Here is a 19,070-nt window from a genome sequence, read left to right as displayed (position 1 = left end):
CAGGCAAAGGCAAGGACTCCAACTGGAATTTGGCCAGATCTCAGTTAACATTTCTTCAGGAGAGTGCCTGAGGATGTTTAATGGGGATGGCCTCAGCTCTGCTGATTTACAGAGCCACTGGGAGCCCAGGAAAAGCCTGGAAGTTCTGTCTGGGTAAGGTGACTCCAGGATTTGCTTTGAACAACCCCAACAATTCCCATCCACCACTGCCTTTAACCCAACTCTGCCTTGAGCTCACCAAATCTCATCCCTCCCAAAGCAGCAGGAGCTGCCCAAATCCTGCTTTTCCATCCAAGCCTGGGGCTGGGGCTCCAGCTGGGGCTCCAGCCCCAAGCCAGGACCCTGCTGGCCATGCAGAGCCTGCACCAGATGGCTCCTGGTGGCACTTGTCACTTATTGCTGCTGCTCCCAGATGGATGGGTGACAGCTCTGGAGCCCTTTAGGACTCTTTAGAACCCTCCCAAGGACAGTGATGCCACAAAGTTCTCCTCCTGCAAAGGGAAGAGGCAGGAAAAGCTGGATTTGAGCAAAGCATAGCTGAGGGGTCACTCTCCCACCCCCTCAGCTCCACCCAGAGCCCCACACATTCCTGGCTAAAACCCAAAGGAAAAGGCTCATGCATCAACCCTGCCCTACACCCACCCTGCTAACTCCAGTCTGGCTGCTGGGCCTCCCCTTCACAGCTCTGCACTGAAGCATTAAATGAAAATATAATCAATTTAATCAACTCTGCCATTCCATCCTCGTGTGTGTGCCCAAAGAGCTTCCTGGAGCATCCCAGGTGCTGCCTGGAGTATCCAAACCACAGCTCAGGAGCAGAATTCATCAATTCTCATCATCTTCATCAATTTCTCAATTTCTTATCCCTTTTGCCCTGTGACCAGCAGCTCTCAGGGCTGCAGAGGAATTCCTGCCCCAGCACAGGGCTGATTCCCAGGATCAGCCCCAGCCTCAACCACATCGTGCTGCCAGATCCCACCTGCAAAAAATCTACTTATTTCCACTTGCAAAAGCCTCCTAGATCCCTGCTGGAAAATGGACTTGGAGGAGAGGCTGCCTATTATCTCCTGTCAGGGAAGGAGCCAGAGCTGCCACCTAAGCTCAGTGTGCTGTCAATTCATATGAGGATGGTGATTCATCCTGCTCAGAGACAGCTGGGCTGACTCAGTCCCTGGATGAGCTTGTGTCTCTCATTTACCTGCCAAGAAAAGCCCCTCTAATTAGCTGATCCTAGACATCCAGTGTGGGGGCAGCTGGAGCAGGAAAATCCCCCTCGTGCTGCTCTCACCTTTGTTCCCAGCACTGAGCTCTGCCTGGTTCTCCTCCCCCTCTCCCAGCCCAAACCAGCCCCATCTGCTCTGCAGCTGATCACCCATCCATATTAGTTAGGTTTTTATGATTTGTTTCAGCACCCCATGGGGTTTTTTTAGAGACAACCCGAGGCTCAGACAACTCTTGTCCTTGGGAGGTGACAGGAGATGCCTGATGGCCACTGAAGATTTTTATTTGTGTGTGCAGCTCTCCCACCCTGCCCTCACAAGCAGTAAATCCACAAACAACCCTAAAATTAGTATTTACAGGAAGAAAAAAGAAAAGCAGAACTGGGATCCTTGCAGGAAAGGGGAAGAGGTTCACAAGCAGAGGACGGAGAGGAATCACTCACCCTCATCATTTCCACTGCCTGTGTGAGACAGCTCTGGTGTCTGGGCTTGCAGCAAGAACAGCTCCTGGGACAAGAGCAGCATTCCAATCACACAATTCCCTGCCTGGAATCACAGCCCAGGCTCCCCACACCCCTCCAGCTGATGGGAGCTGTTGGATCAACACTGAGCCCTTGGTGCAGGCTGCTCCTCACCCCCACGTCCATGGGCCAGACACCCCAGCTCTGCACACCCCTGCACACATCTCTGCTGGGAAAAGAGTCCAAAAAGCCTCACCCAGATGGCCCAGCCTCAGGGATGAGCCAAACAGGCACCAAGGCTGGTGCTGCTGTCCATCCTGCCACCCCCTGCCCTTCCCCAGGTGACTCTGGTGTCACCACTCCTGTTAAACCCTCATCCCAAATCACTGATCATCAATACACTTCCAATTAACCTTCCCCTATATTCCCCAGCATCAAAAACAATAACCAGCTGTCATCATCATTCCATAGCCACCCCAGAACAAACACACAACTAACCCCCCCCAACAAAAAACCAAACAAAAATATAAATCATGATCATAAATCATCAACCAATCATCCACCAAATTTTACATTCTTGTAGCTTATAAAATGGGGAAGGGGTCTCACAGGTGATGAAGGTCATCTGAGTTCAGGGCAATTGGAGGGCAAAGGAGCAGACCCCAGCAAGGGGAGGAGCAGGACTGGGCTGTGGAAAGCCCAGCATGGCAGAACAGATGCTCTGCAGCTGGGCCAGATGGTCCCCAGCTGCTGCCAGGGACTGTGCCTGGGACAGGACCCTGGGTCCTGCTGGAGCTGGGCTGAGGGGATGGAAAATGCAGGAAAGCTCAGCCCTGGTCTAACAGAGCAAATGGGGCACTGGGAGTCCTCACCTCTCACTCCCCTAACCCAGGCACCTTCTCCAAATTTCCCTCCCTTCACAATTAACACAGCCCTGCACCAGCTGCCAGGCTCTGCCATCGATTCTGAGCCAGGCTCTGCTTGGGCAGGAATCAGCATTTATGGTGTGGGCCCAGCAGCTGCCACCAGGAGAGGCTTCAGGAGGAGGCCAGGGTGGCTCTGCTGATGTACAGCAGGTTAAAACCCTTCTCTGAGCCCATCCTGACCTGCTGCTCCCAGGAGCAGGCAGAAACAGAAGGAATTGCAAATCTCACTTGAAACAACACATTTGCTTTTTTATCCACTCCAAAATTGTTGCTTTTGATGGCTCCCCTTGCCCTCCTCAGCCAGCAGAGCTATTGCAATCCAACAGTAGGAAAAAAAAAAAAAAGTTGAAAATATGGGGGGATTGATCAATGCAGCCATAAATCCTGAGGTGGGGATTGCCCACAACCATACAGGGGTTTTGTTTTGATGCCCAGCCCTGGGAAAACACTCCCACACCCTCCCCCAGAACCTGCAGCATCAATAACGCTGTTCCTGCCTCACCTGGAAGCCTCCTGGACCCAGCAGAAATCAATCCCCTGCTGCACACACAATGAGAGGCTGCAACCCAAGAACTGCTCTCTGAAAGCTGCTCCCACCTCCAAGGCCTGAGCTGATTATTATTGCATTAGCCATGGAGGGATGCATTGTGAATGCTCAATGGATGCTCAACTCTGCTTCAAAAGGATGGAATTTCGGGCTGGGAGGCTCCAGGAATGTTTTGGCATCCTTTAATAGGTGCTGGAATAAAGGCTCAGATATTTCTGCTACAGAAAATAAGCATCAGTGATTCCTCATCACAGCTCTCTCTCCCAGAGTTATTCAATGGAAGTAATTGAAGGCATCTTTGAGAGACACAAATATTCAATTAACTCTCCAAACTGGCTGCTGTGGAATAATGCAAGCATGACAAAAAGACAATTTAAGTGAACAAATTACAGCTGACTCCTATAAAATCATGCCAAACCTTTTTTTCTTTTCTTTTTTTTTTTTTTTTTTTGGTTCATTTACACCATTGCAGGAGCCTGGGTGGGGAGAACACAGGGAAAAAATGGGTTTGGATCAATAGCAATACCTGCACACACCAAAATCCAGGCATATCCTGGATTTTTACCAGCAAAGAGAGTGGAATTACTCAGCACAAGAATCTGGCTGAGTGTCACTGCAGGAATTAGGAGATTTTGCAAGGCAAAGATTTAGAAGGAACAAGATACAGAGAGATTTTAGCACAAAGCAAAAGAGGAGGAAGTGGGGTTGAACAAAACATTGAAATAAAAGCTCCCTGACCCTTTTTTGCATTAAAATTTATCCTCAGGAGCAGCCTATTCCATAAAACCATTTAGTATCTTCCTAAATGTTAAAAGGGAATTCCAGCAAAGGAGAAAAACCAACCCAATCTCACAGCACCAAACTGATTTTCTGAATTAAGACAAAGCAACAGGAGTGGAATAAAAAGAAAGGTTTCCCCAAGGAAGCCAGCATCACCCAAGTAATTAATATGGACAGCATGAATTCCAATTCTTTCATTTGCAAATCCAGCACCCCCAGTTAATCTGGAGCATGGACAAAGTCCATTAATAAAGCAGATCTCTGTAATGGGATTCAAAGCAACATCAAATCAATAAATTTAAAAAACCTTGTGTGGTTAAATAATCTACACTTTGCATAATAACATCGGTGCTGTGATGCTGGGTGGTTAAGTGGAGACAAATTCCAGAGCAATCCCAGCAGAAACACCCAGCAGGAAAATCAGATTGAGGTGGGAAAACCTCCCTGCTCAGGGGTGAAATCCATGAGCCAAGGGGAAAATCTCCCTCATACTCCATGAAACCTCTCTGAGCAGCCCCATGGGATGAAATCCATGAGCTAAGGGGAAAATCTCCTTTACACTCCATGAAATGTCTCCTGAGCAGCCCCACAGGGATGAAATCCATGAGCTAAGGGGAAAATCTCCTTTACACTCCATGAAATGTCTCCTGAGCAGCCCCACAGGGATGAAATCCATGAGCTAAGGGGAAAATCTCCTTTACACTCCATGAAATGTCTCCTGAGCTGCCCCACAGGGGTGAAATCCATGAGCCAAGGGAAAATCTCCTTTACATTCCATGAAACCCCTCCTGAGCTGCCCCACCAGGGGTGAAATCCATGAGCCAAGGGAAAATCTCCTTTACACTCCATGAAACCCCTCCTGAGCTGCCCCACCAGGGTGAAGTCCATGAGCCAAGGGAAAATCTCCCTCACACTCCATGAAACCTCTCTGAGCAGCCCCACACAGAGCTGGGGGTTCCCCAAGCAGCTTTTCCAAGAGTGAGGGGGAATGATTTCCTTTAAAACCCTTTCTCACCCTGGGTGAATCCTGCCCAGGATGTGCCAGGTCTGAATTAACCTGGCAGGACCTTTCCTGCGCCCCCAGTGCCAGCTCAGGTGAATTTACTGACCAACACTGACCCCAACTCATCCTGTTTCACAAACCATTGCATTTTGGGGTGCCTCTGGTGCCTCCCAGCTCCTGCAGAGAGCTGAACAAAAGGAGAAACTGAGTCACAGAAAGCCAAACTCACACTGCTGCCCTCAACACCCCCATTTCCAAACCCTTCCAGCTGGGAGGCCTCTGCTCTGCTCTGCTCTCCTCTGGGATAGCTCCTCTCAGCCTTGCCAAGTCACAAAACCACTTAAATACCTGATTAACTACAAGCACATGTTTAAATCCCTCTGGAGCCAAGGGGGTTGGGTTAGCAGAGTGCTTCACGCAGGTTTTTGTTAAACAAAACTTCTTTTCTCCACCCAGTTCCCTTCTTGGGGAGGGACTGGGACACCCCAGAGTGAGCTGAGCTCGAGTGAGCAGTGGAAGAAGAATTTTGCACAAAATCAGGGAATGAGATCCCAGGGGACACAGGCTGGGCTGATGGAGAGTGCTCTGCCCTCCAGAGCCAGCAAATATTTCCAGTAAATGCCATTAAAATTCTCTTTATTTCACCACACACCAGGCTCCAGAAAGGCCAGAGGGTGGTGGCTGCTGGTCCTGAGCCTCAGAGATGTGACAGATTAACCCAAAAATGGTCTGAGAGCCTCTGGGCTTGGCTGAGAAGGGAAATCCACTCCAGGTTTCACTGAACAGATACAAGTAAACAGATTTTCTGCTTTTCTGTTTGTGGGGACCCCCAAAGCCACAGGGCAGGCAAGGAGAAGCAGAAACATGGCACAGGCAGCATCACATCCTGTTTCCAGCAATAAAAGGTGCCAACCTCCTCACTAAAATCCAAATATTTCTGCTTTGTTTGACAGCCAGGGCCATTAAATCGCTGTTGTTGATATTCCATTTCCCAGTGGAGATGCCAGAGCAGCTCGGGAGGATCAGACACAAAGCACACCTTGGCCCAGGGAGCTTCTGCCAGGGAAACAGAGCCTGTGAGGGACCTGTGGCCCCTGGAAACAGAACCTGGAGGGATCTGTGCCCCCAGGAAACAGAACCTGTGAGGGATCTGTGGCCCCTGGAGGAGAAGGAGCCAGGGCTGGGTGATGGAAACCACACCTGGAGCTCCCTTTGCAGCAGAGGATCCACAGCAGAGCTGCTGCTCCCACTGCTGAGTCACAGCTGCTGTGCAGAGCTCAGGATTGGGAGTTTCCTTCCATCTAGGGCTTCTCCCCAGCCCATATTTCAAGGCATTTGCCAATGACAAGTGCATTGAAATATGTCTGATATAAGCAGTTAAAAGCAGCCTTCTTCCTATCATGCATCCTTTAAAAAATACCTGTTCCATGGTTCTCCCTCATTCCTGCAAAAATACACTATGTCACTTGAGGGTTTTTTTGTTAAAAACACACTTTGCTTACAGCTTGAAAATAGCTAGCAAAGTATCATGAATAAACTCTAGAAACAAAATTTGCATGGTACAAAAATACATAACTTGGAGCAATTACAAGCTAACCTGGCTATGAGCAGTTTTGGTGGGGGTGAGCACCAAAACACCCCCAGGACAGGGCAGGGAGCAGCAACAGAGCAGCAACACCAGCAAAGCATCCCTGTCTCCATGGCCTGGGATGTCCCCTACAATGTGTCACCAGCCCAGAAGAGTCCCCAGGGAGAAGCCTGGGATGCCAGGGGTAACAGAGCACCCTGCTAATCCCTCCTGCTTCCCTGAGCCTTCCTGGGATCACTCAGCTGGATCCAATGGAACCCACAGGATATTCCCACAGTGCCACAACAAAGTCTCACAGCTCCTGCTCCCAGTGCTGCCACTGCAAGCCCAAAATGCTGATTTTCCAACTCCAAAGCAGCCAGCACTGATATTTTTCACACCAGCAGCTCCTCCTGAAGTTCACAGCAAAGGAAGAAGAACCCCAGAAAGTTTCAGGACACGGCACCAAATCCTTAATCTCGTTTCCCAGCTCCAACCACTGAATAATCCCTGAAACCTGATGAGCTGAGCAAGAGGAAAGGCAGGATGAGCTCATTGTGCTGAGCCTCCCCTTCCCTGCTCCATCCCCAGCCCTGGGCTGGAATTCCTCACACAGCCACGAGCAGCTGATCCCAATATCATTAAAACATGACTAACACAGGCCCTGAGCTGGTTTGAAAGTGGAGGAGCCACTGGTGGGTGGTGGATCAGACACCTCCAGCCTCACACACACAGATGTGGGGTGGCATTTAGCACACAGTGACACCAAACCTGCCCTTGGGGCCTTCCCCCGTGCCAAGAAATGCCAGAAATTCATGGCTGGAAGAAAGATTCCCTCTTGCAAGGCATGAAACAGGAAGAAAAAAACCCTTGGTTTTCTCTGAAGATCCACAGGCTGGGCTGAAATCACCAGTGACAAGTAAATAGGTTGGAAAAAGCTCCCTCTGAGAGGCAGGCTGACTCAATCTGTGTTATCTTTTCCCTTTTTGCTTTATCTTCCCTGATGTGCCTGCTCAGGAAGAGATAAGGAGCAGCTGCTCCCAGCCCTGCCACTTCTGTGCACTCCATTCCTGTTCTTGGGAATTCCCTTTGCCAGAGGGATGCTCAGCCCTTCTGCTGCTCCATTCCCTCTGAAAAATGAAAGCAGAGAAGCTTTTCCCTGATAAAGAATCCTGGAATTATTTAGGGTGGAAAAGCTCAAATCTGACCACTAACCCAGCTCTAAAGCATGTCCCCACATCCCATAAATTCCTCCAGGGATGGGGATTCCAGCATTTCCCTGCAGGCTCTGGGATGGGTCAGTCAGAGCTGGAACATCCCAGGGAGTTTGGTCAGGTCTGGGTCCCACCAGGATTTTGCACAATTACATTCCCAATCAGTGGGATGATCTCAGCCTGTGGGAATGGCACTCTGTCCCTGCCTTTGGGAATATTCCAGCTCCTGGATTTTTGCCCTCTTCCAAAGGGAGGGCACACAAGCAAACACGGGTCCTCGTGGAAAATAAAGCTGATTTATGCTATGACGCAACACTAAAAGGTCTTTTTAAAAAAAATATTTCAGGAGAAGAGTTTGGCTGATTTATTTTCTTTCAGGAGAAGAGTTTGGCTGATCAATTTTCTTTCAGGAGAAGAGTTTGGCTGATGAATTTTCTTTGTGTTGGAGAGAAGAGCAGCTGATGGGCAAGAGATGAAAGCACCCCAAGCAGAGATTCCTCATCACATTTCAGGGAGTTCATCCCATCTGAGAACTGCTTTATATCTAAAAATGGATGGAGAGGTTTATCACAGCCAAAACTTTCCCTGTCACCTGCACCAGGCCAGATTCTCCATCCTCTTCCTCTGGACACCAACAGGGTGTGAAGGAAACCAGAGGGGAAACCAAGGTGTGCATGGAGAGCTCAGGAGAAGCACCAAAGCTGCTCCTGTTCTACAGTTCAGCCTTTCCACTGAATGCCCACTGCCATGGAGTGGGAAATCAGCTTTGAGACCTTTTTTCCTGCCAAGAAATGCCAGGAATTCCTGCCTGGAAGTGGTACAGCCCCAGCAGCTGCTCCCCACGTGGGAGCAGGGCTGTGTTTGATGCTGCACCCCCACACCTCTGTTGTTTATGAGGTACCCAGGGCCTTACAGGGATGCTCACATCCTAAAATCCAGGAAAACCTGGAATCCTGGCAGCTCCTGGGGCTGCTGCCACCTTTGTTCTAAAGCAGCAAGGCAAGAGAGAAGAATGCCATGGAAAGGATTTTTATACTGAGAAAGGAGATGTTGGAGAGCAGATTTGTGCACATCCAGCTGAGACACATTTCCCCTTCCCAAACCCACAAATCTGTGCAAAGACTGGTTTGGGTTGGAAGGGACCTCAAAGCTCATCTCATTCCCACTCCTCTGCCATGAGCAGGGAGACCTTCCATAGATCAGGGAGCTTCAACCTGGCCTTGGGCACTGCCAGGGATGGAACAGCCAGAGCTGCTCTGGGCACCTGTGCCAGGGCCTGCCCACCCTGCCAGGGAGCGATTCCTGCCCACCATCCCACCCACACCTCCCCTCTCCCAGCCTGAAGCCTCTCTGAACCCCCACACTGGTGACACTCTGTGGTTTTGGGGTACCTGGTGAGGAGTTCCAGCTCCAATCCTGAGAGAGGATGAAAAGCAGAGTCCCAAACTCAGCTCCACACCTGCTGGATGCTCTGAATTCCCCCCAAATCCAGCACACCCAGCCCAGCTGTGCTGCCCAGGCACTCTGTGAGCCCATGAAACAGCCTGGCAATGGCACACACACAAAATAAAACATCCATTTTGGAGCTGCTGAGAGGAGGCTTTCCTCTCAAAACACCTCAGGAAAATGGGCAAGGGAATGGATGAGACCATCAGCATGGGCAAATTACCCTCATTTATTGCAGGGTGGCTCAAAAGTCTCCAATTTCCCAGCCTGAGACTCAATCAGTGCTGTGCCCACACCACAGGGAGCTGGGAACCTCATAGCAACAAAGGAAAGTCAGTTTTGGGGATGAAGGGAAGAAATGAAGCCTTTCCCATGATTTCTGCCATGCTTGTGTGGTTTTATTTGCAGCATCAGATTTGGAACCATCAGGCAGAGCAGGGCTGGGATTTGGTATTTGATATTTGAAGAAGGTTTGAAGGTAAAATCTCTCTTGAAGGTAAAAATCTCTCTTGAAGGTAAAATCTCTCTTGAAGGTAAAATCTCTCTTGAAGGTAAAAATCTCTCTTGAAGGCTTTCACAGCTCCTTCCCTCCCTGTCTGGCACCAGGGAATTTGGAGGCTCCTTTGAGGATCCACCTTGGCATGAGCCTCCAAACTGGAGGTGGGATCCTCCCAGCTGGCTCAGTCTCTCCAGAGAAACCCAAAAATAAAGGATTTGGGCTCATCAAAGTCACCAGGAAATGCCCAAACTTGCTGAGGAAGAATTAATGACTGAGCTGCCCAAGGATGCCATTCAGTGATATTAAAATTCAATTAATGCTGCTGTATAAAGTAGCTTTAAACACTGAATACTTTAAACCACCCAGACTTCAAACCAGCAATTTGATGCCAACCTCTGGCCAGGTTTTAATTTTAAAATGGAAAAAAATATTTAATTTTAAACAAATTTTAAACTTCTGTTAGCCCAGGTAGGCAGGACATGGCTGCCAATGATTTCAGGGAAGTCAGTGATAAAAACAATCAGAAAAAAGTGCAAACACAGCTTTGGGGAGAGTTTGGACAAAGAAATCATCTTAATTTCAATTAATTCAAATGTTTCACTCCATGATCTTAAGGTTCTGTTCCAATTTCCAGGGTTTTCATTCACTTATTCCAGTTTAACACTGAATTTCAGCATGTCAATGAAAAAATCAGGAGTACAAAGGAGAATTGCACAATTTCCAATCTGCAAGTAAAACTTCAACCTGAGAGACCAAGCTCTGTAATTAGGGTGACCAGAAGTGTAACTCATGATGCACAATTAACACTCCACTTAATGAATCAACCAGTTTTAAATGCAAAATCTGTTTGGAGACATTTACTTTGTCTGCTTTCTTATCCAGCATATTCTGAGTGTATTAACTAATTAAAAAAAAAAAAACATTAAAAATCACTTTTGTGCTCTTTAAACTTGCTTTAATTTCCCTGTAACATGAGTCAGAAACACAAAAGGATCAATCAACCCTGCAAACCCCAAATTCACCATTCCCCACCAGAATAAAACCACACAAAACTCCTCACCCAGCCACACAGCTGCCTCAATAAATGTCCCCAGATCCACCAGGCTCCCTCCTCAGAAAAGGAAGTATCCAATTACACCCAAGCAGGAGCAGCTTTTTACAAACAAACAGGAAAACATCCTCTTTCTTACAGAATGACCCCCCCAAAAAATCCTAACCACATACACACAAAAAAAAAAAAAAAACAAAAACAAAAAAACCCCCCCAAAAAAACCCACATACACACAAAAAAGGCTGCTTAAATCAAGATTTAATCCAATCCTGCATGATTATTTTGGCTGGATGTAAATCATGGGTGTAGATCATTCACACTCTCATCCTAAATTGTTTTTCTGCAAGCCCAGGAAGCTCAGAGAGATATTTGGGAGCAAGATTTCCCCCAAATCCTTTCTGGAGAGGGGAGAGCTGTAGCCAAATGGAAATAAATGGAGGGGTTTGGGATGAACCAAGGTTTTGGGGCTGTTTGCTGAGGTTTGAGTGCTGTTTTTGCAGAGATTTGGGCTGCTCTGCCCTGATTTTGGGGAGCTCAGGCTGAACCAGGAGCTGGCGTTTGTTCAACACCAACCAAACCTGGGGCAGAGGCTGCAGCAGCTTCAGTTCCTCCCTGTGCAGGGAATTTGGGTTTTTTATTGAGGTCTAAACCCCCCCAGCTCCCGAATCCCACTTCCCATTGGGGCTGGGGATGCCCCAAATCCCAAAGCAGCCCCAGCAGGGTGGGAACAGGGACAGAGATGCCCCAGGAAAAACCCTCAGCACATCCCTGGCCAAAACAACCATTTCCCACCAAAATGTGCCCTCCTTCCTCAGCAGCTTTTGCTTTTTTCCTGCTGGGATTTCAGTGCAGTGCCAAGATCCTGGCCTTGGGCAGAACAGCCCTGCAGGACGAGGCAGGAATGATCTGCTCCCAGCCCAGAGTGGGCTCATCCCCTGGGACAGGAAAAGAGAATTTCCCAGCCATGGAAATTGGGGCTCCTGGCACACAGCCCTGTGCTCTGACACCCAGGGGATCTCTGCACAAGGAGAGGGGAAGGCACAGGAACTGCCCAAGGAGGGTTTGGTCTCTGTTTTCCAAGTTTGTCCTTGGGGTGGGAGGAAGGGACAGACAGAGCTTGCTCAATTTGACGTTCTCTGCATGCTGAGGGTAGGAAACAGAGCTGGAGCTGCCACAGAACTGCAGCTCCTGTCCCCAGCACTCATTTCCTCACTTTCTGTGCCTAAAAGAAAGCAAGGAGCTGAAAACTCAGCACACAAATCCCCATCCTCCACAAAAACCCTGCTCCAGCTCCAGGCTGGCTCTCCTTTCTTCTGCTCCTGCTCCTCTCAGCCTCTCCTTCAATGAACCAACCTTCATTTCCACACAACTGGAATTACCTTTGCTGCCTTGCTGAAACCTCCCCCAAATGCAGCCCCTGAGCACTGCTGGGAATGGGCAGCAGCAGTGGGAGCAGGAGCTGGGCTGGGAAGCTGCTCAGAAAGCAATCCCACAGCACAGGGGACATCCAGGGACAGAAATCAGCAGGAGCCAGGGCTGGGCAGGAGCAGACCTCAAGGAAAACCTCCATGGTTTTCCAACAAGGACTTTGGGACCACTGGAAAAGGCATAAAGAATCCCATAAAGAAATTCCCCCATCGACATCAAACCCCAGGCAGGACTCTGGGGAGATTATTGTGATATAAAGAGTGAAATATCCACTGAGATACCCAAAGGCATGAGGGAAAGGCAGCTCCCTGCCCTGGGCTCTGCTGCCTGTCCAGAGCTCAAAGCTCTCACAAAGGAAGAGCCTCTGACTTTGAAAGACACCGAGTCTGAAAGATAAAGAGTCCTGAAAAGATCTGAGAATGCTGGAAAGCCCCAAGCAGCTCCTGCTCTCCAGCAGCAGGGTCAGAGCCAGGAGTAATTGGAGTTAAAACCTTGGGCCTGGAGAGGAATGGAATGGACAATTTGCTTTTCCTTTTACAGGCAAGATGAAATTTGCCATGCAGTGATCTTTTCCCCAAAATTTGAAGGAGAAGGAGGCTGAGAAACACACAGAGAGAAAGAGAAATGGAATCAGGCATTAAATCATAGCAGGCATTTGGCCAGGACCTGAAGATGTTGAATACTAAAAAAATTCCACACTCCTTGTAGGAGAATGAAATGAATATTAATAAATAACCACCTCCCTTAGCTCAGAGAAGGCCACAGCCACAAATCCCCCCAGTGAAGCTCCAAAACACTGAATTTCAGGTGCACCAGCCCCATTGCTCCCCCACACAGCCCAGGGATGTGCAGGGAGGCTGTGCCCACACACCCACACTGCCAGGCAGAGCAGGCAGCCTCACACTCGGGGTTTTCACAGCCTGAGACAGGATAAAAAGGAAAATAGAGGGGGGAAAAAAGGTGTGTGCCAGGCTGTCTGCAGCCCCCAGCTGCTGCATTTCCTATCAGGTGTGAAAAAAGCAGAGCCTGGGGTGGGGAAAAAACACATTCCTGCTATTATATAAGCAGAGAAAGTGCTGAACAGGGGCTGGGGTGGACAACAACCATTAACTGGTGCCAGCTTGGAGGTTTCTGTCTGCAGTGAGGGCACAGGCAGCACCCGATGCTCTGTTCCAGGTGCCCACAGTCCAGCCCAGCCCTGACTTTGTATCACATCCCAGCTCTCCCAGCCTCCCTCTCCCTGCAAAACCACATTTCCCCCAGGAGGAGCAGCAGCAGGCACCTTCCAGGGGGTTAATTAATCATTAAATCATTAAATCCAATCCTGTGCCTGCACATCCACCTGCAAATCCCACTGAAGGATGGGAAGAGGCAAAGTGAGCGAGCATCTTGCACCAGAAACCCTTTTTGGGGCAGGAAACACCCCAAATCTCAGAGATATTTATTGTCACTGCCTGCAGCAGCCCAAGAGTTAAAAAGCACTGTGTGTGGGGAGCTCTGGTGGGGTTTCAGCAGCAGCTTGAGGCAGAGGAAATGAGGGTTCATCCCAAAACCACCCCGCTCAGAGCAGGGTTACCCAACTTCCACCCTGTGGGGCCCTGCTGCAGCCAGGGCAGGGCCCTCACCCAGCCCCAGCAGCTCCCAATTGGGGAAAAACAACCAAAATCCTGCAAAATTCCTCATCCCTGTCCTCTGCTGGCAGCCACAGGCTGGGAGGAGCCCAGAGACCCCAGGCTGGGTCACCTCTGGTGCTCTGAGCACACAGGAGAAGGGACCAGGTGCTCATTTTTGGGGAAACTCCTCCAGCATTCCTGGGGTGGCTTCCATGGGATGCTGCCCATGGCTGGGGAGCACAGGGCCAGGGGCAAGCACTGAGCCCAGCCACAAAGATTTTCATTTTTTCCCTCTCTTGTGTCTCAAGGAGGAAGTCACGGGAGCCCAAAGTGAGCTGTCCCCATCAGTATTTCTAATTTTTTTTTTGTGTGTTTTATTATCCAGTCAAGCCCCTTTTACAATGAAGATATTCATCATTAATTAATTAATTAAGCATCCCTGTGCCACACAGTTTCAAAGGTGCTCAGCTCGTGTCTCATTCCCCACAAACTCTGGCTGGAAAATCCCCTTGGCATGGGGCAGGGGCACAGCTGCACCCACAGCAGGGGCTGTTTGTGGGACAAACCCTAAGATTTTGTGGGATAAACCCCAAGGTTTTGTGGGATAAACCCCAAGGTTTTGTGGGATAAATCCCAAAGTTTTGTGGGACAAACCCCAAGGTTTTGTGGGATAAATCCCCAAGGTTTTGTGGGACAAACCCCAAGGTTTTGTGGGATAAACCCCAAGGTTTTGTGGGATAAATCCCAAAGTTTTGTGGGACAAACCCCAAGGTTTTGTGGGATAAATCCCCAAGGTTTTGTGGGACAAACCCCAAGGTTTTGTGGGACAAACCCCAAGGTTTTGTGGGATAACCCTCAAGGTTTTGTGGGATAAACCCCAAGGTTTTGTGGGATAAACCCCAAGGTTTTGTGGGATAAACCCCAAGGTTTTGTGGGACAAACCCCAAGGTTTTATGGGATAACCCTCAAGGTTTTGTGGGATAAACCCCAAGGTTTTGTGGGATAAATCCCCAAGGTTTTGTGGGATAAATCCCCAAGGTTTTATGGGATAACCCTCAAGGTTTTGTGGGACAAGCCCCAAGCTTTTGTGGGATAACCCTCAAGGTTTTGTGGGATAAATCCCAAAGTTTTGTGGGACAAACCCCAAGGTTTTGTGGGATAAATCCCCAAGGTTTTATGGGATAACCCTCAAGGTTTTGTGGGATAAACCCCAAGGTTTTGTGGGATAACCCTCAAGGTTTTGTGGGATAAACCCCAAGGTTTTGTGGGATAAACCCCAAGGTTTTGTGGGACAAACCCCAAGGTTTTGTGGGATAACCCTCAAGGTTTTGTGGGGTAAACCCCAAGGTTTTGTGGGGTAAACCCCAAGGTTTTGTGGGATAAACCCCAAGGTTTTGTGGGACAAACCCCAAGGTTTTGTGGGATAAACCCCAGGGATCCCAGGCAGGGCCCCAGCCAGGAGGGGCTGCATTGTTTGGTGGGTACGGAGCGCATTTGCTCCCAGCCTTTTCCTACAAATGGGATTTTTGGTGATGTTTTTGCCCATTTTGAGGCCCTCCCCACCCCAGCACTGCCCACCCCAGGCTGGCACAGAGCACAGAATCCACCTTGCCAGTGCTGCCACACCTTGGACCTTGGCATTTGGCTTTGGGCACACCCTGGCATTTACTGCCACGCTTTGCTTTCCCCCCTTTCCCCACTGAATTCCTGCAGCTGCTGCTCACCTGCCCTGAGCAGATGATGCTCAGATCTGCTGGATTCCTCATCCTCCTCATCCTCCCCTCTCCCCCAGCCCCAGAAGAGCAGCAAAAGCTCCACGTAACCAATGGCAAATTCCTTGAGTGCAACGTAATGGGCTGGGAAGCGCTTCCCCATCTCGCCTGGGAAAAGCGATCCTCTGGCAGCAGGGAGGAGGAGGAAAACATGCTTTGTTTTACAAATCCTCTCCCCAGCAGGAGAGATACTCCCAGAATTTAATATACTGACGGCGCTTGGCTGCCTTAACCACTGAAACTCACCGGTATGGGGGAGAAAATAAAAGGAAAAATAAAATTGCCATGCTCTGTAATGTTCAAACCTCTCCTGCTCTGCAGCTGGGAAAAATGGAGCTGGAATTCTCCCAGCTGGATGGAGTGAGGGGTTTGAGAGGGGGTTCCCATGTCCCAAGTGCTGGACACCCTGAATAAATTCATTTTTTAGCCTCTCCTTGTAGGAAAGCAGAGAAGATGCTGCCAGGTAAACCTGGGAAGTCCCTTCATGGCAGATAAATTCCAAGTTATTCCGTGCAGGAATCACTTCCAGCAGCTCCCTCCAGGTGACCAGCGAGCCTCTGGCAACCCCCAGCACCAGCTTAAAGCAAATGTTAATTATTTCAGTGTCTTCCCACTGCATTTATGCCAGAGGCATCCTCCCTGCAGCACCTGAGGGAAAACACCTCGGCCAAGGAGAGCACATTTAAAAGTTGGGATTTGGGGGGTTTGAATTTTGGGCTCCAGAGCAGAAAGAAGGAAAAAGAAATGAGCATTCTGTGCCTCAGGAGCTCGATGTTAAATTAGCCTGGCTGTGCCAGAGGAGCACAAACCCTTTGGAATGGCTGCTGGCAGCAGCAATAACAGGAGTGTTATTTTGGGGGCAGGCGGTGGGATCAAATTGCCTCCACAGCAGAGACCACTGCTGACCTCTCTGAGGAAGCCAACTCTGTCTGCTCTTCATGCTTGTTATATTTTTAAACAAACAAACAAACAAACAAACCAAAACAAAAAAATCACTTTGTATCTCAGTATTTTATAGTTGTTTGCAACCTCCAGGCATTCCCAGAAACACAAACGAATCCTTACAGGAGCCTGTAAGGAAAACAGCATCGCTGCCACCTCAGGGGAGGGTGAAGGATGATAAATTCCAAATAAATTCCAAATAAATGGGTGGAATGCAAAGGCCACAGTGGACATTGATGCCAGGGATAGGACTGGAAGGAGAGGATTGTATACAGGATTGTAGCCCTGCTCTGATTATCAAACACACCTTTTGTGGGGGCAAAAAAAGCCCCCCAAACCTTGTCTTGCAGTGGGTGGGTAGGGCAGGGTGTTATGGCACAGAGACCTGAAAAACCAAGATTTTCAGCTCTGGCCATGGGCTCATCCTGCTCCAAAAAGAATTGTGGAAGGATGCTGTCAGCCACCCCTCAGCAGCACGCTGGGCTGGCTTCAAAGGCAGCTGAACTCAGTGGAAAGGCTCCCAGTGACCTAAATGCCTGGGATTTTAAAAAAATCTCTGCTGAGAGCTGGGCACCAGGGCACTGGGTTTGCTGGGAAAACCCCAGTTTTGCTGGAAAACACTCAGTTTTACAGCAGCACCTACAGGGAGCACAGACACCCTAAAATTGGCTCAGGGAAAAGTCTCTGCCCCACCAGGCTCATCCACCCACCCCTTTCCTTCTCCCCAGATCCTCCCTTTCAGGCTGAGACACTCCAAGGGAGCTCTGGGAGGCTCCTGCTGGAGTGGAAACAACCCCAGGGGTGCCTTGGAGCCCTCCTGAACCATCCCCTCCCAAAATGCAGCTGCTGAAAGCTCCAGAGCAACCAGGATTTGTTCAGTGGGGCATCCCACACTCCCTCCCTGGAGGCAGGGATTAATATCACCTCATTAAAAACCTGCCTGGAGTCTATTGTGGTATCTAGGACAGAGAGTTCTCTGTTTTGACACTCTAAGATATATTTTAACAGAGAGAGCTCTTCAGAGACACTCAGTGCCAGAGATGCACCTGACTGTAACAGGTTCCTTGCTTCCCCCAGCAGTTTGAGATTAATTTTTAGCTTTTTCTTCCCAATCTCCAGTGAGATGAGAGGGTTCCCCTGTGGTCAGGTTTGTCATTAGGGCATCCATGGTGACACATGCCAGCTCCCTCATTCTGCACAGAGAGTGAGGACAGACCTGAGAAAAACCAGCCTGGGGCCAGGGAGAACGTGAGAGTGATTCCTGGCACTTTGCAGGCCCCAAGATTTATTTTTTGGGGAGGTGTTTGAGATAAACACCCTCTAAAATTAGCACCTGCCCTCCTGCCAGCTCCAATGGGTTGTGACAACGATAAAGATTTGGCGTGGCTGAGAGGATGCAACATTTGGGCTCTGATCTGCTGCCCAGCTCAGCCCCCACAGTCCCACAGATCCCACATGGAGAGGTCACTGCCCCAAGGAATTCCACCCCCAAATCCCAGAGAGGCAGCACGCTCCTCTCAGGAAAAATATTTTATCCCAAAGTTGAAAGTGGGGAGAGTTTTCCATAAAAAAAAAAAAAAAAAAAAACAGAAATCATATGACACAGTTCAGATTTCTCAGCTGCGCTGCTCTGAAGATAATCCTAAACCTGCAGGGCAGAGGGAGAAATGGAAATGGGCTGAATGGGGACGTGCCCCAAACAAAACATCCACTCACTGAAAAGGACCAGAAAATGGTGTGGGGATGAAATGCTATCAGCAAAAAAACACCAGCAGCAAACCCCAAAGACAAAATCCCAAAAAAACCCCAGAAAACCACCAGCAGCAAACCCCAAACACAAAATCCCAAAAGAAAACCAGAAAACCACCAGCAGCAAACCCCAAACACAAAATCCCAAAAGAAAACCAGAAAACCACCAGCAGCAAAACCCAAACACAAAAATCCCAAAAGAAAACCAGACTGGAGCAGTCCCATGGACAGACTATAGGGCAGGAAAGCAGCTCCCCGTGCCCAGCTGAGATCTGAACAACTTTTCCTGGCTGGCAGAACTGGTTACACCGAGCAGCCCAGGGAGAAACCCCGAGCTGGAAGATGGATCTGCTTTAGGTTTGCATGGAAAACTCAAAGCCCTGCGCACCCCAGAGCCTTGAAAACGCCCAGAGCACTCGGGTGTTTTTATCAGCACCTATCAGCAGGAAAAGATTAAATGCTAATTTGCTTTTCTGTTTGCTCACAGCAACTTTCCGTCCTGTTGCTTCCCAGCTAATGCCCAGCTCAAACAGATTTTTCAAGGCAAAAGGTCTCGGGCTCGCTACAATTAATTGCCCGCTTCCCCAGAGTGGGGAGTGGGGAATTCTCGTTTCTCCCAGCCACAGTCAACACCAGCAAAACTCCATCAGGCGATTGTGTGCACCAAAAAGATAAAAAAGCAACACTGCCAGCTCTGGGTATTTGTGAGCCAGCAAAGAAAAGAGCTGATTCTCAAAAGCTGCCAGCTCCAATTGCCTCGGCGCTTTTCCGGAGCTGCTTGAAACACCAAACTTTTGGAAAGTTGAGTGGGAACCACTTGGAGCAGGCTACAAACCCCAGAGCCACAAGGCA

At 49.2% G+C, this 19,070-nt stretch overlaps 1 protein-coding gene across 1 annotated transcript in view; it reads right to left on the bottom strand.

The window, feature by feature from the left end:
• Nucleotides 1–19,070, bottom strand: part of LRRC75A (leucine rich repeat containing 75A) — a 58,060-nt gene that overhangs the window by 38,322 nt on the left and 668 nt on the right. The gene's annotated exons all lie outside the window — the stretch shown is intronic.

This window comes from Ammospiza caudacuta, chromosome 20 (assembly GCF_027887145.1).
Source record: "Ammospiza caudacuta isolate bAmmCau1 chromosome 20, bAmmCau1.pri, whole genome shotgun sequence".
In the NCBI taxonomy this organism is placed as follows: Eukaryota; Metazoa; Chordata; class Aves; order Passeriformes; family Passerellidae; genus Ammospiza; species Ammospiza caudacuta.
The sequence above is the reverse complement of the archived record's forward strand: the minus strand, read 5'-3'. Positions and strand labels throughout refer to the sequence as shown.